Here is a 27,676-nt window from a genome sequence, read left to right on the forward strand (position 1 = left end):
TTCCCTAGTGGTTCAGCTAGTCAAGAATCCACCTGCAATGTGGGCGATCTGGGTTTGATCCCTGGGTTGGGAAGATCCCTTGGAGAACAGAACAGCTACTCACTCCACTATTCTGGCTGGAGAATTCCATGGACTATATAGTCTGTGAGGTCACAAAGAGTCAGACAGGACTGAGCAACTTTCACCATATGTAAATGAATACTTGGGCAAGTGAATGAATGAATGAATGAATGCTAGCAGTGAGATTTCCTACTGAAGCTTCTCATATGCCTAGAATTTAGACGAAATTTTAAATTTTCATTTAAATCCACAGTGTGAAGGGAGTCATTTTTATGTTTAATCATCAGTTCTCTTTCCACAATATTAAGCAACTGGAAAATGTGACAACAGAGTTTACTGTGACATATTTTCCTTACTCCTCCTGAAGTGGTAACAGAAAGTAATAAATACTAATGGTAGCAACAATCAAAAGTCTGGTGGCACTTTAGATTCCCACAAGATGCATCCATTTTCTCCCCATTTTTTAAGACACACAAAGACCCAAGACACTTTTCTCAGTCTTATATAAATTGCTCTGCAAACACAGTCTCAAACTGGCTTTATCTACCTGCAAAGAAATCACCACTTTTGAGTCTCCATCTTGTCTTATAAAGCTGGCCCCACCACTGAATCTGATATTAGTAGCTTTTACTAAGTGTTTAATCTGTTTCAGATTTAGATGATCCAATTTCATTGTCACAATGACTCTATGAGACACTATCAGTATTTCCCCAACTTACAAGTTAGGAGATTGCAGTTTACAAATACCAAAACCACACAGCTAGCAAAGAAGTCAGAATTGGAACTCAGATGTTTACCTTTTTTTTTTTTTTAAACTGGGTCACCATGTTGCTTGTGGGATCTCAGTTCCCTGACCAGGGATCTAGCTTGAGCCTTGGTCACTGAAAGTGAGGAGTCTTAACCACTGGACCATCAAGGAATTCCCTCAGAGGCTTCATTTTAATCAGCACATTATGCTGGCATTGGCAATAGATTAATCAAATTGCTTATGAGCAGTTCTAATATTTTCTCAATTGTCCTTTTCTGAGGTAAGTAGAAATAAATTGAGCTTCCATTGAAATTAGGCATACGAAATATTCATTTGCAATCAGCTATTAGCCATTATGAAATACTATGAATTTCTTTTGAAAAGCAGTCTATTTTCTGAAATTTGTTAATAAAGTATAGAGTTAGTTGGTCAGTCTTGTCCAACTCTTTGTGACCCCATGGACTGTAGCCCACCAGGCTCCTCTGACCATGGAACTCTCCAGGCAAGAATACTGGAGTGGGCAGCCATTCCCTTAACTCTTATTCAATTCCGTGTTCTTAGAACCTAGCACAGTGGCTGGCAAGTAGCAGATGCTTCATAACTGTTTTATTGTTCAATTGCTGAATTTGAATTAAGATATTTTGAGCTAGGGCTAGCAATATATTTATTTTTGCAGCCCTTGATTAATTCATAAAATACTTATTGAGAGCTGGACACTGGGTGGGTAGTAGATAATGGGTTTTTATATTATTGGGCAGCAAAAAATCAATCTAATGCATTGAGGAGAAAGAAAATGTCTTATTTTTTGAGATATTTTATAACTGATTGAATATAATCAGTACCTAGTAGAGAGGAATGAAGACATTCCTAACGAGATTTATCCTAAACTGATATTAACCCAAATTTAACAAACTTCTCAGAGGAGATACCTGATGACTTGTAGTTTGTTACAGTTTTTAGAACATCTGGAGCTAGAAGGGCAAATGCCCCCCTGAGAACCATTTACTTTGAAAGTTTAAAGATCATTGTGAGTTTACAGATAATTAGTGTTTCTTTTACTTGGCCAAACACACTCTCATAGGTTGCATTTAAAGACCCAGTGTATCTCCCACAGAACTAGAAATTTCACTGGTTTGATGAAATACTCCCTTTGCTATATCATACTCTATTTAATGATTTCTGAAAATTATTAAGCTAATAACTTTTAGATACCAGTTGTGATAGCCTAATTCTATTTATCTTGAAAAGCAGGTGTTGTAGTAAGATGTACATATTTATAAGCTCTATTATCACCGTATGAAGCTTTTAAAGATATAGCTTCATTTAGTGTCTTATCCGATTGCTTATTTATGATACTCAGTTTTCTAAGAAAATATCACAAAAACAAGCCATCTCTGGATGCAAACAATGAAATAAAATGTGTAGAGTCAAAGGTGTCACACTTTCAAAGGGTTTTAAAAATATTTTTAAATTCTCATTCTGCCTAAAGTTGAAAGTCATAAATCATTTCTCTTTCTACTTGAATGTAAGTTGTCTTGGAAAGTTAAGGTTTTATATTTACTTAAATCTAATACCTCAGCACTGCTTGGTCATTCCTGGAACCTGTGCCTGAGGACTTTTTGTTATCTTCATAGTCAGTTCAGAAGCTCAGTCATGTCTGACTCTTTTAGACCCCGTGGACTGCAGCACACCAGGCTTCCGTGTCCATCACCAACTCCCGGAACTTACTCAAACTCATGTCCATCAAGTTGGTGATGCCATCAAACCATCTCATCCTCTGTCAACCCCTTCTCCTCCCACCTTCAATCTTTCCCAGCATCAGGGTCTTTTCCAAGGAGTCGGTTCTTTGTATCAGGTGGCCAAAGTACTGGAGTTTCCACTTCAGCATCAGTCCTTCCAATGAATATTCAGGACTGATTTCCTCTAGGATTGACTGGTTGGATCTCCTTGCAGTCCAAGGGATTTTCAAGAGTCAACTGACCTATGATTTTTACATTTGGAACACAGTGATGTCAGGGATAAGGGAGTCACTGAGCACACAGAGTACCTGAGGGATAAGCTCTGGCCGGAATGAATTTAAAGAACTAGGTACATGTCCCTCTTACTTTCCCAGGTTCTCGTCCTGGCTCTGCAGCTCCAGCCCTGATTGGTCTTTCACTCTTACAAGTCAGAAATGTGTCTCTGCCTAATTATGGCCAGAAATGCAAAACAAGTAAACAAACAAACAAAAGAAACAAAAGGGAGAGAATTTTAAATAAAGTATTTTTTTAAGTTCACTCTTCCATAAGATGTGAGAATAATCCCAGAGCATTTTCCCTGGTTCTCTTATGTTTCTGGGTGTTTTGTTTTGTTTTGTTTTTTCCTTTTTTAATTGAAAGTTGCAAAAGCTTAAAAAGTTGCATATTAGGATCAGGCAAAAATCCTATATGCATTTCCCATACAGCAGCTTCACTTCCAGAATATTAAGGTTCACAAAGTTTTAAAACTTAATCTACCACATGGACTCTCAATCCTACATGCACTTAGAATCACCTGGGTGGTTTAAACAACTGTTGATCCTTGTGCTCCTGCCCCGTCCCCACCAGAGATTCTGACAGGTGATAGGTGGGCCCCAGGCATGGTCATCTAGAAGTTCCAGAGTGGATTCTAATATGCAAGCAGGGTCGAGAAGCTCTCTGTTTATTCTAAATGAGCTATTCTGGTTTTATGGTGATCTGAGTAAAGAGTGGAGATTCAGAGAAATTTGCCTACTAATGTCAGAATTGAGCAGGTATATAAATTCACCCTGCTCATTTTCTTAGAAATAATTTTGTGGACAGAAAATGTGAGTTGCATCCTGAGTACTCAGGACGTTCTCCTGGCTGCCTATCCTTGTTCTCACACCATCAACCACCATGAAACCTCGGCAAGGTTTTTTTCTTGGCAAGCATTACTAGCAGAGCCTCCTCAGAGGGGACCCATCATTTGAAGGATTTCCATGGTGCCAGATCTCTTTCCAGTACAAAACAGGTTAATAAGTTCTTATCCATGTGAACTCATGAGTTGCACAGTTCTTTGAGTATCTTTAATGAATTTACCCCCAACACATGACATATCTATGTCTATTTTACCCCCAAATATTGGACATTGTTGTGTAGTTGCTAAGTCATGTCTGACTCGTGACCTCATGGACTGTAGTACAGCATGCTTCTCTGTCCATGAAATTTTTCAGGCAAGAATACTGGAGTGGGTTGCCATTTCCTACTCCAGGGGATCTTCCCAATCCAGGAATCAAATCCACATACCTTGGATCTCCTGCACCGGCAGGTAGATTATTGTTATAATTAACAAACCGATATTAACTCATTATTATTAAAGTCCATACTTTAAAAGTTCATAGTCAGATTTTCTAATAATTTTCACCTAATACTATTTTATGTTCCAGGAGCCTATCCAGGATACCATATTACATTTAGTTGCCATGTGTTCTTAGGCTTCTCTTAGCTGTGAGTCAATTTCTCAGACTCTCCCTTTTTTGATGATCTTAGCAGTTTTGAGGAGTACTGTCAAGTACATTGTAGAAAGTTCCTTAATTGGGATTTGTTGGACTTATTATTAAACTTAGGTTATGTTTTCTTGGGAGGAAGATTACAGAAGTAAAGTGCCCTTTTCATCACATCATATCAAGAGTATGTACATCAACAGGACTCACCATTGTTGAGCTTAACTTTGGTTATCTGTCGGAAGCAGTGGTTGTCATGTTTCTTCACTGTAAACTTACTTTGTTTTTCCCTTTCCCTGTTGTAGGGCTTCCCAGGTGGCTCAGTGGTAAAGAGTCTGCCTGCCAATGCAGGAGACACAAGAGATACGGGTTCAATCCCTGAATTGGGAAAATCCCCTGGAGTAGGAAACAGCAACCAGCTCCAGTATTCCTGCCTGAAGAATTCCATTGACAGGGGAGCTTGGTGGTCTGCAGTCTATGGGGTTGCAAAGAGTTTGACATGACTGAGTGACTGAGCATGTATGCACTTTTTGAAGGGAAGTCTCCATGTGCAAACCACACTAACAAGTGGGGAGTTATGCTTCTTGAAGTCAGAATATGTACATAAATTATCTGGAATTCTCTTTAGAGTTGTCTCTTCTCCCCATAGACTTATTCAATCTTTTTTTTTAATATCAGCATGAACTCATAGATATTTATTTTATAATTTGGGTTATAATTCAACACTGCTTTGTTTTGTTGCTGAAATTGCTCTGTCTTTGTCTACTGGGAGCTCCTTCAGCTGGTTCCTGTGTCCCTCTGACATAGTCTCCTCATTATATTTTTTTTGTTTAATAATTCCTCATTTTCTGGCCCTGAAGATTCTCCAAGAAATGTTGATCCCCTTTTTCTTGGAAACCCTATTAGCCACAATCTACATTCTAAGTATGTTCACTGCTACTGGGATACTTTTACTTCCAGACCCTTTTAGCTGACAAGGGTAGCAACTATTTGGGTATATATTAATACATATATATGCATACAATTTTCTATATGCAATGTATGTATCTTTATTAAGCAGAACCTGAGTTCATATTGATGTTTCCAGCTCTAATTCATTATCACATGGGTCATTCCTTTTACCTGTAACCTCCAATAGTAAGAAACTTGCCTTCCACCCTCTGCCATCTTATATTTAACTGTTCAATAATTAAAAGATGCTTGCTCCTTGGAAGAAAAGTTATGACCAATCTAGACAGCAATATTAAAGAGCAGAGACATTACTTTACCAGCAAAGGTCCATCTAGTCAAAGTTATGGTTTTTCCAGTAGTCATGTATGGATGTGAGAGTTGGACTATAAAGAAATCTGAGCACTGAAGAATTGATACTTTTGAACTGTGGTGTTGGAGAAGACTCTTGAGAGTCCCTTGGGCTGCAAGGAGATCCAACCAGTCCATCCTAAAGGAACTCAGTCCTGAATATTCATTGGAAGGACTGATGCTGAAGCTGAAACTCCAATACTTTGGCCACCTGATGCAAAGAACTGACTCATTGGAAAAGATCCTAATATTGGGAAAGATTGAAGGTGGAAGGAGAAGGGGATGACAGAGGATGAGATGGTTGGATGGCATCACCAAAGTGATGGACATGAGTTTGAGTAGGCTCCGGGAGTTGGTGATGGACAGGGAGGCCTGGCACGCTGCAGTCCACAGGATCACAAAGAGTTGGCCATGACTAAGTGACTGAACTGAACTGATCTGCAACCTCCCACTCCAGTAGTGAGAAACTTGCCTTCCACCCTCTGCCATCCTATATTTAATTGTTCAGTGACATATATAATATACAGAATGGTGTTAGAATGGTGAACCCTTACTCCCCTGGGAAACAACTTATGAAACAGCATTTGCAAATATCTTCTCCATTCAGTAGCTCTCCTCATTTTATTGATGGTTTCTTTTACTGTGCAAAAGTTTTTTAGAGGTCTAATTTACTTATTTTTACTTTTGTTTCCCATGCTTAAGGAGATATATCCAAAAAATTATCACTAAGTCCAGTGTCCAAGAGCATACTGCTTGTGTTTTCTTCTCAAAGTTTATTGGTTCCAGGTCTTATATTTAAGTCTTTTATTTAGTGTTTATTTTTGTGTATGGTGTAGAAAGCTACAGATTTACTTCTAATTTAATTATACTGAGTAAAAATTAGGTTTCCAAAGTGCTTTGTTGACTAAAGTTCTTTAAGTATCTAACTTCTTTATGAAAGCTCTCAATTGAATATATTTTCCTAATGAAATTTATACTTGATATATACTATTGATATTGCTATATACTGGAAGTTGCATTATGCATTATGCCCAACCTCCATCCTGAAAAATCAAAAATTTGCTTTTGGAAAAGTTGCCGGCTTTCCATCTCTCATTTTAGCTGAAAAATCTTGATGAAAATAGACTGACAAAAGTGCTTAATGTAAATAAAATACAGATAAAATGAAGCAAAATTTCCAACATTTGGAGTAAACGAAAAGGATACAGAGAACAAACACAGGCTGACATATCACACAGAATCAGAATGAAGGCTGATACAAAATGTATACCATGACAACTTTTTAGTTGCTAGCAATGGAACCTTAATAAACTGTATACTTTCTTTAATCCAGTACTAAAAGACAAAGGTAATCAGTTATATATATATATATATATATATATATATATATATATATATATATATTGTAGTGTTCAAAAGAGAGAAGAGTTGGAATCAACTGGAAAAGATATGTGTTGATGATACTAAGATGATAAAGAAACTTCTCCCAAGAATCTTCATAAAGAAAATACTTTCAACTAAAGTAGCTTTTTCACTGTAATTCTAGCAGCAAGATTCTTTTAGTATAGTCTTCCATGTCCTTATGCCAAAGCACAATCGGTAAAATCAACTCAGTGTATGTAACACATCATGTGAGTCATTGTGTGTGTGTGTTTGGCTACAGTCTAATGGGGATGCGGTGTGGCAAGTTGGGGCTAATCAAAACAAAGCTGACATCCAGCGCCTGCCCTTGTGTGTTTGGCCAACCTAGTGGTCATAAGTAAGAATCTAGCAGAATGGTTCAGGCTTCCCTGGTGGCTCAAAGGTAAAGAATCTGCCTGCCAATGCAGGAGACATGGGTTCAATCCCCGGTCCAGGAAGATCCCTTGGGGAAGGAAATGGCTACTCACTCTAGTACTCTTACCTGGGAAATCCCATGGACAGAGGGGCCTGGTGGGCTACAGTCCAGGGGGTTGCAAAGAGTTGGACATGACTAAGCAACTAAACAACAGCAGCAGAATGGTTGTATAAAGTAGCATTCAAAGATTCTCCCCAAACTTAGCTTCTTTCAGCTAAATTTTAGTAGATATTTAGTGGTATTAAGTTCACAATTGTGTTATGTAAAGTTTAAATTCTGATAGCAGAACTTAAATTCCCTTCCATGATATTCTAATATCGAGAATGACTATTTTACCTTTTGTGCCATTGCCGAATGTATTGTTCAGCCACTGTATTCTCCCTTAATTAGTCTACATTGCAGAATCACATCTCCAGTTGAGTGGGCAATGTATCCTTTCCAAAGCAGCTTTAATTTATATGCTATGTTGAGCTGGGGCTTCTCTGAATGACTAGTTAGGTTGGATTTGTGATATGTGAATTTTCTACAAAGATAATTCATAAAAAAGTGGACCTAATGAGTAGCAGATGAGTTCTGGATTATTTTGACAGACATAGAACTTGGTCAAATATTTCTCACTTTACCACAATATTTTTATTTTATTTTATTTTATTTTTCCTTTCAATATTTTATTTTTTATTTATTTTTTTCTTTCTTTCTTTTTTTTAACTTTACAATATTGTATTGGTTTTGCCATATATCAAAATGAATCCGCCACAGGTATACATGTGTTCCCCATCCTGAATCCTCCTCCCTCCTCCCTCCCCATACCATCCTTCTGGGTCATCCCAGTGCACCAGCCCCAAGTATCCAGTATCATGCATCAAACCTGGGCTGGCAACTCGTTTCATATATGATATTATACATGTTTCAATGCCATTCTCCCAAATCATCCCACCCTCTGCCTCTCCCAGAGTCCAAAAGACTGTTCTATACATCTGTGTCTCTTTTGCTGTCTCATATACAGGGTTAGTGTTACCATCTTTCTAAATTCCATATATATGCGTTAGTATACTGTATTGGTGTTTTTCTTTCTGGCTTACTTCACTCTGTATAATAGGCTCCAGTTTCATCCACCTCATTAGAACTGATTCAAATGTATTCTTTTTAATGGCTGAGTAATACTCCATTGTGTATATGTACCACAGCTTTCTTATCCATTCATCTGCTGATGGACATCTAGGTTGCTTCCATGTCCTGGCTATTATAAACAGTGCTGCAATGAACATTGGGGTACATGTAGCACGATATTTTTAATTTATGCAAATTGAGATTTTCATAAGGAAGGCATCTTCTTTATTTGAATGAATCACTTGGTAATTTAATCATTAAGAAGTTGATATTAATACATCACAGAATTTTCTTCATTCCAATAACTAAACTTCATACTTATTTTCTGACAGGTACACAGCATCTAACAGGAGATTAAACTTGTTGACCTCTAAGTTCCCAATTAACACTGAGAAGCTGTTATCCTATGACTCTTCTGTTTACTTGTTATACTACTTCCTAATCAGGAAATCATAGTGGATAGATTTATTAATGGCATGGAGACCAAAACCTTTGCCCTGCTCCCCAGTTGGCATTGTCTTTCATAAAGAAATCCTATTCCCTCCCCATATAACCAGTTCTTATAACTCTTTTCTTCTGACAGATCAAATCTTACCTGCTTCTTTTCTTCTTCCTCTCTCCCTCTCCTCCTCCTCCTTTTTCTGATCCTCATTCTCTTCTCCTTCCTATATTGAAATGCATGAACACAGCCTCTGTTACCTTGTTGGCCAGTATTTTACATGCAATGAAGTTCTACAACTTGTCCATTGTCCTTTGTCTCCTGCTCTACAATAATCTTCAGGGTTGTAAACCCACATTCTTTTTGCTTTAATTCCTTAACTTCATCCTGGCCAAAACAGGGATGAAAATTGGAATCCTGACTTCACCTTGGGACAGACAGTTAAATGCTAGGGGAAAAAAAAAACCCAAAACAAAGCAAAAAAAAAAAAAAAAAAACCTCATAATGAATTATGCCCCCTAAGCTGATCAGCTTTAGAACATGACAACAGAAGTCATAAACTTATTTACCATGTCTTTTGTAAACCCTGAGCCAAGTGTCTTTCCATGACTTGCTGATTGCAACAATAAATGATTTGGGGCTCAAACTCAGGTCAACAGAACCTTAGGAACTGAAGGTCACTTATATGCTTGTTCTCTTTCTATATACGCTTTGTGTTGACTCTGCCTCTTGCCATTGATATCAAGGATGTGTATGCTGTCTGAACATAGAGGTTCCTCTAATGCAGGGTCCCCAACCTCTGAGATCTAATGCCTGATGACCTGCGGTGAAGCTGATGTAATAATAATAAAGTGCACAATAAATGTAATGCATTTGAAACACCATGAAACCTTTCCCCAACCCCTGTTTGTGGCAAAACTGCTTTTCACTAAACTGGTCTCTGGTGCCAACGAGGGATTTGAAATGTGTCATTCATGGGATTACTGAAAAAAATATTTCTTTGCCATTGTCGGTGTTTCAATTGCTTTCTGTTGATTTTTGTTAAAGTCCTTGATACTTTTCAATCTCTGTAGTCTTTCAGGGCCACTCAAACATTTCTTCAAGATCCTTCTAAAAGTCCCAGAAGGTCCCATGCAGTGTCTCGAAAATCTCTCAAGAAGTAGCATGTGTTTTCTTTGCCTGAGGTCAAACTCTCCAGCACTGCAGACTGAGATCAGAGCTATTCCTCTCTGAGCGGCTCAGAATGTCCCTATCTCAGATGCCCAAAGATGGCAACATTTTGATTTTTTGAGGTAAAGAAGCTCCTGACATTCTTTATATTCTTTTTATTAAGTTTTGCTTATATGTTGCAAACAGATTTATGATTTTCCAAGTTCTCCTTGACTTTAACTACTACACTGCATGCTTTCTAACTTGATAAAGATTACTTACTAACAGAGTCCAACCTAACAGCAGATGTAATCTGAGTGTGATTTGAAGAGATCATAGGCAGGTCTCCCTGAACCTGAATTGCTACCACATCCTTTCACTCCATCAGTGTCGTTGTTTTACTGTGATGGTTTGAGAAGCTTTTCAATCTTTCAGAGGTGTTTTTATGTAACGCAGACACACTCAGAAGGAGTCTTACCTTCTGTTTTCATTATATCATGGTCGACTGAAAGTGGTTTCAGAATAAAATATGAACATTCCAAGTTCTATTGATTAAAAGGAGAAGCATATCAAGAAAACCTGCTATCACAGCAGGTTTTGGAAAGCCAAGAAATCTTTGCAAGTCTACGTTTTTCTGTGAAACAATTTTCCCTTTAAATAATTTTTCTGTTGTCTATGTTTTGCTTTATTAATATTTTGACCTGGGTAAACCACACATTTCTTGAAGAACTGCCATGATATTCTTAACTTGGTTTGGATAGGAAATAGCAAATTTTATTGTATTTTTTTTTCCTTTGACTTGTAAGAAAAAAAGAGGTGATGTAAAACAATGTGACCAGCTCCATTTAATCAAGTCAATTTACATATATATATTCCTAGAACTGTAAAAGTTGGTATATAGAGAAATCACCCTTTTGTGATACAGAAATTTCATTTACTAAAGAAAATTTAAAATATTTTTCTTGGATATCTTTTACTGAGGAAGAAAAATAAAAAATTCTAGTTAACTGATATTTTGCTATTTGCGTGTGTGTATATGTGCTTGTATGTGTGTTTCTGTGTGTTTCTCCAGTGTCAGACACATAGGACATATACAACAAGAAACTGACAGAAGACATACTTTTATAAACTTGAAATAGATGGCTACACTTCCACCAGTTGCAGATAAAATGTAAAACCATAGACATATATACATATATATATATATCTAAGATGTGCAGATTCTGATTAATTAAAAAAAAAAAACAACAACAACACATAAGCACTGTTTTTTAAGTAGTGAAAACACTGATGTTTATTCCTGATACCCTTTCCCAAAATGCTGAAAGAAATAATGCGTTAAAAAATATTTCCAAAAATAATCTCATATTTCTTTGTAAGAATTTTTCTGTGCATTTGCTACTATTTCAGTGTTTTATATTCTGGACATGATCACTAAACTTAGTCAATCCACTTTGATAAATGGTCATTCACAGAAGTTGCTACTTTTTGTAAATGTTATCATCTGATTCAATTTTGTCACCTTATCCAACTTCTCAAAACTGTTTTATTTCCTGTCAGATCTTTAGTCATCTTGAATCTTGAGTAAAGTAGGATGTCAAAATATCAAATCCTCCTTTCCATCCTTTTTTATTTTTATTCTCTGGCAGCTTCTGGTAAATGAAGGGATTGGTTTTAGATGGGTGAGGTTTGCTTGCTTTGAAAATGAGAACTTTTGTGCAGATAATGTACTTATTTTCATTGAAATAGCAGCAATTGAAGCACTGGACAACACATTGGAAGATAAAATGATAGCAGTGTATTATATGGAAATAAATTCACTTTATTACATGGAAATAAAGTCACTAAGAGGGATGGTATGGGGAGGCAGGTGGGAGGGGGCTTCAGGATTGGGAACACGTGTACATCCATGGTGGATTCATGTTGATGTATGGCAAAACCAATACAATATTGTAAAGTAATTAGCCTCTAATTAAAATAAATAAATTTAATAAAAAAAAAGAAAGCTGAGCACTGAAGAATTGATGCTTTTGAACTGTGGTGTTGGAGAAGACTCCTGAGAATCCCTTGGACTGCAAGGAGATACAACCAGTTCATCCTAAAGGAAATCAGTCCTGCATATTCATTGGAAGGACTGATGCTGAAGCTGAAACTCCAATACTTTGGCCACGTGATGTGAAGAACTGACTCATTGGAAAAGACCTGATGCTGGGAAAGATTGAATGCGGGAGGAGAAGGGGATTACAGAGGATGAGATGGTTGGATGGCATCACTGACTCAATGGACATGAGTTTGAGTAAGCTCCAGGAGTTGGTGATGGACAGGGAGGCCTGGCAGGCTACAGTCCATGGGGTTGCAGAGAGTCAGACACAACTGAGCAACTGAACTGAACTTAAATTCACTTTGAAATCTAGAACCCATTTGCCCAAGTCATGGTCTCACTAAAGTAATATTTCAAGATGTGCTTAATTACTGGTGCCATAGTTTATACCTCTGAGCTATTTATGTACTGTAGGTATGTAAAAGTAATGTGGGCTAAGAGTCCACTTAAGATAAAGTACAAAAGCTGAAACAAATGGGCAGGAGTCACCTTATGTACAGCTGACCTGTTTTCTTTTTCCTAGTGGCATCAGATGAGCATAGACTTCAGGCAATACCAAACTAGTACAATGCAAGTCGTTAGCATCAAGCACTTAATAGGGTCTGAATAGCACTTGTATATAGCTTAGCTTTGACAAGAATCTCATCTAAATTCTGAGTCTAATCAAATGTGTTATAAATATATTATATATATTATCTGTATTTACAGACATTATATATTTATTATAATAAATTCAATGTAATTAGCTAGTTACTGTGATATTATAATTTATATGAACTGTAACTTTGGGCCATTCAGATGACTTAAATTATTATCTCATATATATTTGGTCATCATCCACAGTTTCTAGCTCATAGCTCCCCAAGTTCCTGAATTTTCTGACTGATAAGAGCAATGGGAGAAATTTTAGCTATAATAATTGGTCTCTTGATGCTTCAGACCCATGGAGGTAAAACGGGTGTCTTGTTACTCACAGTAAGGCCCTTTCACTGCAACTAGGTTTAAGTTAACATGGTTAGGTGCTTTGGAAAGCACCTAAGGAAGGAGCTAGCTGCCAAAAAAATTACTCTTAGATTTCTGGGTAGGGGTGTGGGGAGTAGAGGTTGAATCAATCACCAGTGACCCATGAGTTAATCAAACATCCCTATGTAATGAATGAAACCTCCATAAAACTCCAAAAAAGCCTCCATAAATAAAGGACAGGTTCGAAGAGTTTTCAGGTTGGGAAACCAAAACCCTTCACATACTATAGTCCTGGGTTGCAAACTCTATAAAGACAGAAGCTCATTTTAGTAATCTCACTCTATGTATCTCTTCATCTGGCTGCTGATTCTTATCCTCTACTAACCTTTGCAATAAATCAGTAATCTACTGAGTAGATGGCTTCCCTGAGCACTATAAGCCTCTTTGGCAAACTGAACCCAGGCAGGTGCTCATGAGAACCTCCAATCTGTAGCCTCATGGTCAGAATCATGACTAACAACCTGGGCTTCCAACTGATCTCTGAAGTGGAGGGAAGTCTTGTTGGAGAGAGCCCTTCACCTGTGCAACCTGATGCCATCTTATGGTTAACAGTGTCAGAACTGAGTTGAATTGTATTGATGACATCAGGGCTTCCCTGGTGGCTCAGATGGTAAAGAATCTGCCTGCAATGCAGGAGACCCAGGTTCCATCCCTGGGTTGGGAAGATCCCCTGGAGAAGGGAATGGAAACCCATTCCAGTATTTTTGACTGGAGAATTCCAGGGTGAGTGGAGTCTGGTGAGCTACAGTGCATGGGGTCAAGAAAGAACACAGAGGGGACAGAAGTAACAAAATGGACTGTCAGATGTATTGGAGAATTTGAGTAGATAAGTAGAGCCTGGTGGGCTATAGTCCATGGGGTCAAGAAAGAACACAAAGAGGACAGAAGTAACAAAATGTACTGTCAGATGTATTGTTTAAAGTATATTTTATGATCAGAAAAATACTCCTTGCCAGTAAACGATATGTCCTCTGAAATTTAAGATTCAATTTCGATTACAAGATAAAAAATTATTTACATTTTATTTTATTGGACATTCATACATACTCATTTCCCATTAAGTAACTATTTGGTGAAGTTGAAAAAAGCAAATAGATTGCACTGAGTTTTAACCAATAAGGGGGACTTAAAGGTTTCTGCTACTTTTCTTATCTTTCTACTTGTTAAATTCTAAAACACTTTCTATTGGTTATAAACTATACCATCAGATCAGATCAGATCAGTTGCTCAGTCGTGTCCGACTCTTTGTGACCCCATGAATTGCAGCACGCCAGGCCTCCTTGTCCATCACCAACTCCCGGAGTTCACTGAGACTCACGTCCATGGAGTCAGTGATGCCATCCAGCCATCTCATCCTCTGTCGTCCCCTTCTCCTCCTGCCCCCAATCCCTCCCAGCATCAGAGTCTTTTCCAATGAGTCAACTCTTCGCATGAGGTGGCCAATGTACTGGAGTTTCAGCTTTAGCATCATTCCTTCCAAAGAAATCCCAGGGCTGATCTTCTTCAGAATGGACTGGTTGGATGTGTATAATAATTTTTCATTATAATCATTGGATTTCTATATTTATACTCTCCTTTCTTCATATATTTTCTACATATAATCTCACATATATATGTCTCAGAGTCTATCCCTTAATATTTACATTCAATATCAATTGATTGAAAATTTGATTCAATTTTAATGTTTAACATATCAATGCCTTTTAACTCTCTCTCATTAAGGCTAGTCTTTATTTAATTACTTCTACTTGTATCTCTACTTTTAAGTCTCTGCTGAGATGCCAAATACATCTTCTTCCTACTCACCTATGACATACTCAGTACCTCAAATTAATACTTTTCTGTTTATTTCTTCAGTTATTTTTGCAATATGGCCTCAATTTACTATCTGCAATTACAGTTCAAACATCTGTAATCCTATGCTCTAGTCCAGACGGAATTCACTGAACTATCAGATGTATAAAATTCATCTTAGGCAGGATAAAGATGCATTATAGGATGAGCAGAGGGAGGAAGAGAATGGAGTACCATGGAGTGAGTCAGTTTTGAGCAATGCGAGGACAAAAACTATTTTAGAAAGATTCAGTATATAAAAAGTTACTCTGAACTGACAGCTTACTTACCCTAACCTTGTCTGCAAACTTATCTATCGCTCGAAAACTGACTCATGGTTTGACGTCTTTAACTATGCTACCCAGATCAGAGCTTTTTTTTTTTTTAACTTAAGAAATTTATGTTGGCATTTGATACTAGTCCCACTCTCACTCAACCCTATATTCTAGCTCCCTGTAATATTAAGATAGTCTTTGCTGGCTTCTTATTCCAGGCTTATCTGTGCTGAGAGTCTGTTCTAATTCTGCCCTCCAACACAGCCAAAGTTGAGCTCTGCCTCATCCAACTGCAAGTACTGTCACTAAGTTGATATAAACTGATAATCAGTTCCACTGATTATCTAATTGTGATTCACTTACAACACTTTCTTTTTTTTAAATTTTTTAAAATTTAATTTTATTTTTTAACTTTACAATATTGTATTGGTTTTGCCATATATCAAAATGAATCTGCCACAGGTATACATGTGTTCCCCATACTGAACCCTCCTCCCTCCTCCCTCCCCATACCATCCCTCTGGGTCGTCCCAGTGCACCAGCCCCAAGCATCCAGTATTGTGCACCGAACCTGGACTGGTGACTCATTTCATATATGATATTATACATGTTTCAATGCCATTCTCCCAAATCATCCCACCCTCTCCCTCTCCCACAGAGTCCAAAAGACTGTTCTATACATCAGTGTCTCTTTAGCTGTCTCATATACAGGGTTATTGTTACCATCGTTCTAAATTCCATATATATGCGTTAGTATTGGTGTTTTTCTTTCTGGCTTACTTCACTCTGTATAATAGGCTCCAGTTTCATCCACCTCATTAGAACTGATTCAAATGTATTCTTTTTAATGGCTGAGTAATACTCCATTGTGTATATGTACCACAGCTTTCTTATCCATTCATCTGCTGATGGACATCTAGGTTGCTTCCATGTCCTGGCTATTATAAACAGTGCTGCGATGAACATTGGGGTATATGTGTCTCTTTCGATTCTGGTTTCCTCAGTGTGTATGCCCAACAGTGGGATTGATGGGTCATGCTGCTGCTGCTGCTGCTGCTGCGTCGCTTCAGTTGTGTCCAACTCTGTGCGACCCCATAGACAGCAGCCCACCAGGCTTCCTGTCCCTGGGATTCTCCAGGCAAGAACACTGGAGTGGGTCATAAGGCAGTTCTATTTCCAGTTTTTTAAGGAATCTCCACACTGTTCTCCATAGTGGCTGTACTAGTTTGCATTCCCACCAACAATGTCAGAGGGTTCCCTTTTCTCCACACCCTCTCCAGCATTTATTGCTTGTAAACTTTTGGATTGCAGCCATTCTGACTGGTGTGAAATGGTACCTCATAGTGGTTTTGATTTGCATTTCTCTGATAATGAGTGATGTTGAGCATCTTTTCATGTGTTTGTTAGCCATCTGTATGTCTTCTTTGGAGAAATGTTTATTTAGTTCTTTGGCCCATTTTTTGATTGGGTCATTTATTTTTCTGGAATTGAGCTGTAGGAGTTGCTTGTATATTTTTGAGATTAGTTGTTTGTCAGTTGCTTCATTTGCTATTATTTTCTCCCATTCTGAAGGCTGTCTTTTCACCTTGCTGATAGTTTCCTTTGTTGTGTAGAAGCTTTTAAGTTTAATTAGGTTCCATTTGTTTATTTTTGCTTTTATTTCCAATATTCTGGGAGGTGGATAGAGGATCCTGCTGTGATATATGTTGGAGAGTGTTTTGCCTATGTTCTCCTCTAGGAGTTTTACAGTTTCTGGTCTTACGTTTAGATCTTCAATCCATTTTGAGTTTATTTTTGTGTGTGGTGTTAGAAAGTGTTCTAGTTTCATTCTTTTACAAGTGGTTGACCAGTTTTCCCAGCACCACTTGTTAAAGAGATTATCTTTAATCCATTGTATATTCTTGCCTCCTTTGTCAAAGGTGTCCATATGTGCATGAATTTATCTCTGGGCTTTCTATTTTGCCCCACTGATCTATATTTCTGTCTTTGTGCCAGTACCATACTGCCTTGATGACTGTGGCTTTGTAGTAGAGCCTGAAGTCAGGCAGGTTGTTTCCTCCAGTTCCATTCTTCTTTCTCAAGATTGCTTTGGCTATTCAAGGTTTTTTGTATTTCCATACAAATTTTGAAATTATTTGTTATAGCTCTGTGAAGAATACCGTTGGTAGCTTGATAGGGATTGCATTGAATCTATAAATTGCTTTGGGTAGTATATTCATTTTCAGTATATTGATTCTTCCAATCCATGAACATGGTTTATTTCTCCATCTATTAGTGTCCTCTTTGATTTCTTTCACCAGTGTTTTATAGTTTTCTATATATAGGTCTTTAGTTTCTTTAGGTAGATATATTCCTAAGTATTTTATTCTTTTTGTTGAAATGGTGAATGGAATTGTTTCCTTAATTTCTCTTTCTATTTTCTCATTATTAGTGTATAGGAATGCAAGGGATTTCTGTGTGTTGGTTTTATATCCTGCAACTTTACTATATTGATTGATTAGTTCTAGTAATTTTCTGGTGGAATCTTTAGCGTTTTCTATGTAGAGGATCATGTCATCTGCAAACAGTGAGAGTTTTACTTCTTCTTTTCCAATTTGGATTCCTTTTATTTATTTTTTTTTCTGCTCTGACTGCTGTGGCCAAAACTTCCAAAAATATGTGGAATAGTACAACACTTTCATTTATTCTCTTTCTCCTGAAACTTTCTACTCTTTTGGTTTTTGATAGCATATTATCTAAATGTTCTTAATTCTGTTGTCTCCCTATCTTCCTCATCCTTCCTCTTAAATATTAATGCCTCTTTTCTTTCTGGGGCTTCCCTAGTAGCTCAGCTGGTAAAGAATCTGCCTGCAATGCAGGAGACCCTGGTTTGATTCCCAGGTCAGGAAGATCTGCTGGTGAAAGGATAGGCTACCCACTCCAGTATTCTGGCCTGGAGAATTCCATGGACTGTATAGTCTATGGGGTCGCAAAGAGTTGGACATGACTGAGCAACTTTCACTCATTTCATTTAGCTTTCTAAACTGCTCCATTTGCCTTCACTCTCTAAATATTTTTTTATGGATGAGTTAATCCAATCTCAGGGATGCAAATATCACCTGTGGGTTTGTTTATATCTTCTAATGTCTTGTGTATCCACATTATCCAGATCAAACTCTTCCCTCCAAACCACTGAAAATGCTTTTGTCACGGTTGCCAACACCTTCTGTGTTGCTAAATGCAGTGGATTATTTTCTGTTCTCATCTTTCTGGGTCTTAGAGTAGCATTTTCAGTCATTGGGCTTATCCTTTCTTTTTGAAACACTGTTATCTGGTTTTCTTTTGGCTTTCATCCTTTTAAGCTGATAGCTACAATTCAATTTTCTTTTCTAGTTGCTCTTCCTGTGCTCTGTAAATTGGGCATGCTTCAGGCATTTTTTTCCCTGAGTCCTCCTTCCTTGTCTATATGAACTGTCCTTTTTACTGATCTCATTCTGTCTCATGGCCTTAAATATCATATTCTAATGATATTCTGAAGTATATATTAAATGTGGAGCCAGAAAAGAGATCAGAACTGAAGAAATAAATATATAGATGAAAGTGAAAGTGGAGTCGCTCAGTCGTGTCCAACTCTTTGCAACCCCATGGACTGTAGCCTATCAGGCTCCTCCGTCCATGGGATTTTCCAGGCAAGAGTGTTGGAGTGGATTGCCATTTCCTTCTCCAGGGGATCTTCCCGACCCAGGAAATCGAACCCGGGTCTCCCTCATTGCAGGCAGACGCTTTACTGTCTGAGCCACCAGGAAAATGATCTTTTAGTTATTTATCTTTCAGATATGATGGAATCTAACCCATATTTCCTTCATTCTCTAATCTTGGCTTTTCACTACTACAGTTAATGGACCTATTATTATCTTCACAGATATTCAAGCCAAAAGATTCATTCTTGGCTCAGCTCTTTCCTTCTACTCTCGTATTCATCATCACGTCCTCTCAGCTCAAGTTCCAAATATATATCTTGAATATTTTCATTTATTTCTATCACATGGCCATTACCTTGAACAAAGCCACCACCATCTCTTGTTTGGTGCAGGAGACAACATTGCTTTTCATCAATATCCATTTCTCTAACCTGAGCGAGAATTATACAACCCAGCCCCACTGAAGGCAGGTTTCACCATCATATGGTTGCTTGAGCAAATGAAATGTGAGCAGAGGTGAGACTTGCCACTCTCTAGTAAAAGTTTTAAGGGACAATGATGCTTTGTCCTGTCTTTTTCCTTTTTGAATCAGTCACTGACATTGTATCCGAGAATGCATGCTTCATCAACCTGGACCCCAGCCCAAGGATGATGTCTTTGTACACAGAAACCTTAGTGCACAACAACCCACAATAGAAATGCTGTGTGAGTCAAAAATAAACCTTTGTTGCCAGGAGTCGCAGATGCATTGGCGGTGTTTGTTATCATGGGATCAGCTATACTGTCCTAACCAGTATAGCCTACTAGTCCTAACCAGTATAGCCGACTAATGGCAATATGCCTTCAACTGAAATTCTTCTTCACCAGCCAGACCCCTTACTACAGTTAGTGTCATCTTTCGAATTAACAGTAAACCTTAACCCTTTCTTCCCCACTGTCTTTTCATATTCCCTAGAATAGTATCAAAAGTCCTTGTCAAGGCATCCATGGTCCTAAAGAGCCTGGACTCTGCCTATCTCTCAGATTTCCTTTCATATCTCTCTAGGTTTATTCTCCATGAGCTATGCTGGTCTTCATTTTTTTCCTGGATATCTTAAAGGTATTAATTAATGGGGAATTAATGACTGTTTTGTTCTCGGTCTTCTCTTGGTTCTTCACATAGCTTGTCAATCTCTCATTTTCCAGGGATTCAGATCAGATCACATCAGTTACTCAGTCGTGTCCGACTCTTTCGGACCCCATGAATCGCAGCATGCCAGGCCTCCCCAAAGAAATTGAGGAAAACAACAGAATGGGAAAGACTAGGGATCTCTTCAAGAAAATCAGAGATACCAAAGGAACATTTCATGCAAAGATGGGCTTGATAAAGGACAGAAATGGTATGGACTTAACAGAAGCAGAAGATATTAAGAAGAGATGGCAAGAATACACAGAAGAACTGTACAAAAAAGAGCTTCACGACCCAAATAATCACGATGGTGTGATCACTGACCTAGAGCCAGACATCCTGGAATGTGAAGTCAAGTGGGCCTTAGAAAGCATCACTACGAACAAAGCTAGTTGAGGTGATGGAATTCCAGTTGAGCTATTCCAAATCCTGAGAGATGATGCTGTGAAAGTGCTACACTCAATATGCCAGCCAATTTGGAAAACTCAGCAGTGGCCACAGGACTGGAAAAGGTCAGTTTTCATTCCAATCCCAAAGAAAGGCAATGCCAAAGAATGCTCAAACGACCGCACAATCGCACTCATCTCACACGCTAATAAAGTCATGCTCAAAATTCTCCAAGCCAGGCTTCAGCAATATGTGAACTGTGAACATCCAGATTTCAACCTGGTTTTAGAAAAGGCAGAGGAACCAGAGATCAAATTGCCAACATCCACTGGATCATGGAAAAAGCAAAAGAGTTCCAGAAAAACATCTATTTCTGCTTTATTGACTATGCCAAAGCCTTTGACTGTGTGGATCACAACAAACTGTGGGAAATTCTGAAAGAGATGGGAATACCAGAGCACCTGATCTGCCTCTTGAGAAATCTGTATGCAGGTCAGGAAGCAACAGTTAGAACTGGACATGGAACAACAGACTGGTTCCAAATAGGAAAAGGAGTACGTCAAGGCTGTATATTGTCACCCTGTTAATTTAACTTATTTCCAGGCATTACTTATCCCCCTAATGTCAGTTTTCCCATTTCAGTAACCATCTCATCTATTGCAGTACCCCTTTGGCCTTCTCTTTCCATCACACAGCAGTTCAGATTCTCTGTGGGATTCTGAAGGTAACATGAAATATAGATGACAAAATGGCAACTTGCACAGTTCCTTGCATTTTTCTCTATTAAGTTCTTAGGGGCTGTGGACCATGACTTTTCATCTCTGTATCTCTAATACCCAGGACAGTACAATAGACCACATACAGTAGGTGATAAATAAATGATTTGTTGAAGTGAATTAAATATCTCTATACTTCCTTCCACCTGAAACTATTTCTGAATAGATCAAGGATAAAAACAGATAAAACTGATAAGTGAAGCTCCACAACAATTTTTGTCCTTGTGTAAATAAATACCAATACCATATACAAAATTGTCTTCACTCCTCTCCAAACACGCCAAGTGTCCTGTAATTACTGCCCAATTCATATCATAATAATTCAAGTGCTGGGTTTATGCAATCTGATCAATAGTGAATTTTTCTAAAATAGGAAAGAATTTTTTTCATTTTTCACATTATTTTTACATTTTATTTTTGCCAAAGTAATACTTGCAGGTGAAAAGATATTTATAAAAACACATTAAAACATAATTTAAAGCACCACAAGTTCATTTCATTTCTTCCCATTCTCAGGCCTATTCCCAGATTAAAACTTTTTAAAATTACTTCTACCTTTATTTCATTTGCTGAGTGCATTCATAATTAATATGGAAGAAGTGTGAGGTACTAAATAATCATCTTTCATAAAGGAAGTGGAAGTCACATCTTCCTATCAGAGCAGTATAAAAATAAATTGTTATAGATGTATTACTTATACTGAACTTTTCACTAGCTCAGTTTATAAATATTCTGAGAGGAAAGCAATGTAATGAATAAAAAAGTCATACAAAATAATAGAAAAAGATAAACACAATGAAATACTATCATTCCAATGCTGAAGGCCTGAGATAAGAACAACTTTGGAAATGAAAAACAAATTTTAATAATCGGGATGTTCAAAAGAGATGTAGTTCACTTCTCTACACAAATGTCTTAAAGAAGCTTCTTTCTTTCTGTCTGGGAACCTTTAACTTTACACATATATTATCTCATTTAATATACGCAAAGAAATTGGTATGAATGTATCAAATGATGAGGTGCATAATTATGCAAATGCAAAAACAAATTCAGAGTCATTCAGTGACTAAAGAAACCCAGGACATCGTAGAAGCTCAGTGTTATGACTTTGGGTCTAACATTTTTCCATTATAATAGTATTGGCTCAGAGCTCTGGGATATTAAAATTGGAATGCATATTATCACCTTTTTAAACTTTTATCATTTTACTGGCTAATCTAGTAATTGGAACTTTGGTTGGCATTAAAATATGACTTAATTTGTCCTACTGGAAAAACTGCCATTTTATTCATTCATTTTCTCTCTATTGATATGACTTATACAGGTATTTTTCTCAATCTCAACCAACTTCCAATTTAAAAAAGGAAAAAGAATCCGAAAACCAATTCTGTATTATATAGATTACATACTGATATCCAAGGGATTGTGAAAGGGAAGAAATGTGAATGCAGAGACTCTTCCTTTAATTAGACAATTCAAACCTACTGTGTCCATAACTCATTCTGAATATGTTCTTTCATTCTCCTAGTATGTAGACTTCATAGCTAAATAAATTTTCCTGTCTTGGTTTAGATATTATTTCAAACCTTGGTCTTTATGCAGTTCTAGAACATCAATGTAAGTAGCAAAAAACAAGAAAGAGTTTAAAATCTTACAAATTCAGTCATGGAAAAAAGTAGTGGATGAAACTTTCTACACTATTTCACTTATTAAAGACTGAAGGTTACTGTCAAACTCTGTACCTATATCTACACAGATATAACATTTAATACAAGAAAACTGGTATTCTAAGTTGAGCTCTCTCCTAATTGTTTTTTTATGAAACCATCCATCAGATATGATAATGAGAATATACAAAAATTTTCTTTACTTAAAATCAAATGATAGCCACAGTAAATTTACATAAGTCTGTTTAACTTTCAAATAAATTTAGTACTTTACAGATTTTCAATTGTGTTTGCTATAATCAAGAGCTTTGAGAAATACAAAACACATTGCTATATATCCTTGCTGGGTCCCCTACAACAGAAAAATCTCCTTTCTTTCTTCTAATACCTATACTTAAAATTTACTTTGACTCCCTCATACTATGAAGTACTTGCTGGCTAGTCCAGAACCCGTAGCACTCTCTGTTCAGATATTTGCACTCAGTAGTTTCTTATATTCTCATCTGTGAGATATTTTGAGTAGCCATATGAGTGATAAAAGTCACTTAGTCATGTCTTACTATTTGCGACTCCATGGCCACATTCCTCTGTCCATGGAATTCTCCAGGCAAGAATACTGAAGTGGGTTGCCATTCCCTCTCCAAGGGATCTTCCTGAGCCAGGGATTGAACACGTGTCTCCTGCATTGCAGGCAGACTCTATACCATCTGAGCCACCAAGGAAGCTTATATAATATTTCATAAATTCATCATATTAAGCTCTGATCTCCCAATTGAAACACAAATGTCTTGAGACCACTATTTTGTAATCTGTCAGAACCCATCAAAATCTCTCTCAAAGAGGTGATAAGTGATTAATTTGTTTCAAAGAGCTAGAATACTTTAATGATAACTCCCCATATCACAAAATAATGTTTTCTCCATGTAATTTGTTTCATTAAAAAAAAGATGGTAGATTTGAAATCAAATTCTTGTTTAAAATACCATTTATAAAAAGGCCAGATACAACTTTCTTTTCAAAAATGTTTGAGAAATTATTTCATCTTTATGTGACTATTTTTAAATCATCTTTCCTTTTATATGGTGACAATTTTCCCTAACAATCTACCTTTTTATATAAAAAAGCACAATTTTAAAACATTTTAATGCTGACCTCCTCAACACCTGTCTTCAAACCTATTTATTATCTATGCTACTTCTCTATTGCCATAACAACTTTTTCCTTTACCAGGACATTACTCACTTTCAAAAGTAATTAACTGACATCATATCTTTTACATAAAAAATATAATAATATAAAACCCTACAATCAGTGACCAGTACATAGTAAAAACTAATAAATGATTTTAAAATATCATTAAGTTCTACCCATAACCTGACTGCTTAATTTCTTTTCCAAAACAATAAACTTCAGAATACTGTCCAGGGTGATCAATTATTTATTTTTTTTTTTTAAAGTTAGCATAAGTAAAAACTACTTACTACTACTACTACTAATACCTAGTTTTTTTGCTTACAATTCCTCACCCCTAGCATATTTAACCTAAATTATGATTTTAAAGAAATAATTATTCTTTCATTTGAGAATGTAAGAAACAAAGAGATATATATTTAAAACACTATACTTCACTCTTGCAATCAAATATAATTCTCTTTATGTGCATTCAGTATAGAATATATCTCCCTTTTATCTTAGTGAATTCACTAAGCTGATGAAAGCCATTGTTTAAATACTATTAAGAACACTGCTGCTGCTGCTGCTAAGTTGCTTCAGTCGTGTCCAACTCTGTGCGACCCCATAGACCGTAGCCCACCAGGCTCCCCCGTCCCTGGGATTCTCCAGGCAAGAACACTGGAGTGGGTTGCCATTTCCTTCTCCAGTGCATGAAAGTGAAAAGTCAAAGAGAAGTCTCTCAGTAGTGTCCGACTCTTAGCGACCTCATAGACTGCAGCCTACCAGGCTCCTCTGTCCATGGGATTTTCCAGGCAAGAGTACTGGAGTGGGGTGCCATTGCCTTCTCTGATTAAGAACACTAATGCTGTATTAACCAGTTGTGCATTTATTTTGTCTTTTAAAATGAAAGATCAATTAACTGAAGCAGTAATATCATATTCTAAACTGTGTTCCAACTGAGAAATGCTGAAATAATTCATTTCTATCAAGTATTGTGTTCATCCTTCTTGAATTGTCAAGTAGATATGATGAGCTATATATCAAAGATACACCAACATGCTCTTTTTGACAGGTATTTGAAAAGATTTCTTTCTTTAGGAAAAGAATAAAGATATCTGATATCTAGAGCTTGGTTTTCTACAATTCCTCCTTTTATTAGCAATGTCTAAAGAGACAATTTATAAAACAGTCTGTTTTGACTGACAGCATTATTCATTGTGAGGCTGAGGTGACAACAAGGTAAGCATGCCAATGAGTTTGTAGATAATTGAGGGCAGTTTAGAGTCCTCCTTTAATATGATAGATTCTCTGTGCACAGGTAAGAAATAAAATTCTGAAAAACACAGCACTCAGAGATACCTTTGCTTAGCTCTAATTGATCACATTGCTGATTTGGTTGTGAATGCGGCTGGGGTTCCTGAAGTTGTTTAGCTTTATTTTATTTTAAATTCATCAGTGGTATTGATTGGGGAAAAAAAGCACTTTTCAAGGAATCAGAAAAAGTAAATTCAGTACCCAGTTGGCAACCATTTAAAATTTTTTAAAAGAATTTGGACTTTAACTTCTAGTTGGAATGTAGGAAAATGCAAAAAGCAAAATTTTTTAGTCACAGAATAACAGCAACAGAAAACCCAGAAAAACAAAAATCATACTTTTATATTGGGATAGCAAAGAACACCTTCCCTCATCCTTCCAAGGGTGCCTATCAAACTGATGACTTGTTCGCTAAAACTCTGATTGCTCAGTGACAAACTGCAATGATTTAGCAGTCCTATTAAGAGGTTCAGAGAAGGCAATGGCACCCGACTCTAGAACTCTTGCTTGGAGAATCCCATGGACGGAGGAGTCTGGTAGGCTACAGTCCATGGGGTCGCGAAGAGTCGGACACGACTGAGCGACTTCACTTTGACTTTTCACTTTCATGCACTGGAGAAGGAAATGGCAACCCACTCCAATATTCTTGCCTGGAGAATCCCAGGGACAGAGGAGCCTGTTGGGCTGCCGTCTATGGGGTTGCACAGAGTCGGACACGTCTGACGTGACTTAGCAGCAGCAGCGGCAGCATTAAGAGGTTAGAGAATTCTATTGTGTGTTTACTCAGTCACTAAGTCACATCTGACTCTGCGACCCCAGGTAATATAGCTTGCCAAATGCCTCTGAACATACTATTCCCTAGGCAAAAATACTGGAGTGGGTTGCCATTTCCTTCTTCAGGGGATCTTCCTGACCTAGGGATGGAACCCACATCTCCTGCATTGCAGGACAATTCTTTATCATTGAGCCACCTGGGAAGCCCAGTGAATGCTATTAGTAACCTGTTTTATGGCTTGATAACCCACAATATGTTTATAAATTTTCCCATATTGTAAAACACACACACACACACACACACATATATATATATTTCTTTTTTTTTTTTCCCTGAGAGCGAAGGATACAGCACAGCCCAATGGCCAAAAATATAAGGAGATCACCTGAAGGGAAAGGCAGAATGTGGCCACTTAACCAGGAAGCCATAGCTGCTCACTAATGAGAGAATTCAGTCACAATGGTTAACAAATAAGGGGAGGCACCTGTGAACTAGTACAAGATAAGGAAGACCTAGAAGCCAAAGAGGCAGCAGAATTTGGAAATCCTCCCAGGCTTTCCTGTTACAGACTCAACCAAAGTTACAGTCTCAAAAGCCAATGTGGTGAGAGAGATGACTTTTTATCAGAAAACATGCAAGCCAGAAGACACTGGAGTAACTGTTAAAAGGGCTTATGGGAGTTAAAATTCAGCCAATGCAGAATTCTTTACCCAGTAAAACTATGATTTCAAAAAGAAGCTGAAAGAATTTTCTAAATGAAATAAAAATTGAGATATTTCCTAGTAGACTCTTTAAAGGAAGTTTTTAAAGGAAGTTTTTCTCCCTTTGCCAAAACAAATATTATGTTACTATACAGAAACTAGAATCTACACATACATATAGATAAAAAATTTTTAATAAATAAAATTAAATATTATTATTTCAGTTCAGTTCAGTCGATTAGTGGTGCCTGACTCTTTGCGAGCCCATGAACTGTAGCACACCAGGCTTCCCTGTCCAGCACCAATTACCAGAGCTTACTCAAACTCATGTCCATAGAGTCAGTGATGCCATCCAACCATCTCATCCTCTGTTGTCCCTTTCTCCTCCTGCCTTCAATCTTTCTCAGCATCAGTGTCTTTTCAAATAAATATGTTCTTGACATCAGGTGGCCAAAGTATTGGAGTTTCAGCTTCAGCATCAGTCCTTCCAATGAATATTCAGGACTAATTTCTTTTAGAGTTGACAGGTTTTATCTCTTTGCAGTCAAATGGACTCTCAAGAGTCTTCTCCAACACCATAGTTCAAAAGCATCAGTTCTTCAGTGTTCAGCTTTCTTTAGAGTCCAACTCTCACATCCATACATGACTACTGGAAAAACCATAGCCTTACTAGATGGACC

Source organism: Bos indicus x Bos taurus, chromosome 4 (assembly GCF_003369695.1).
Source record: "Bos indicus x Bos taurus breed Angus x Brahman F1 hybrid chromosome 4, Bos_hybrid_MaternalHap_v2.0, whole genome shotgun sequence".
In the NCBI taxonomy this organism is placed as follows: domain Eukaryota; kingdom Metazoa; phylum Chordata; class Mammalia; order Artiodactyla; family Bovidae; genus Bos; species Bos indicus x Bos taurus.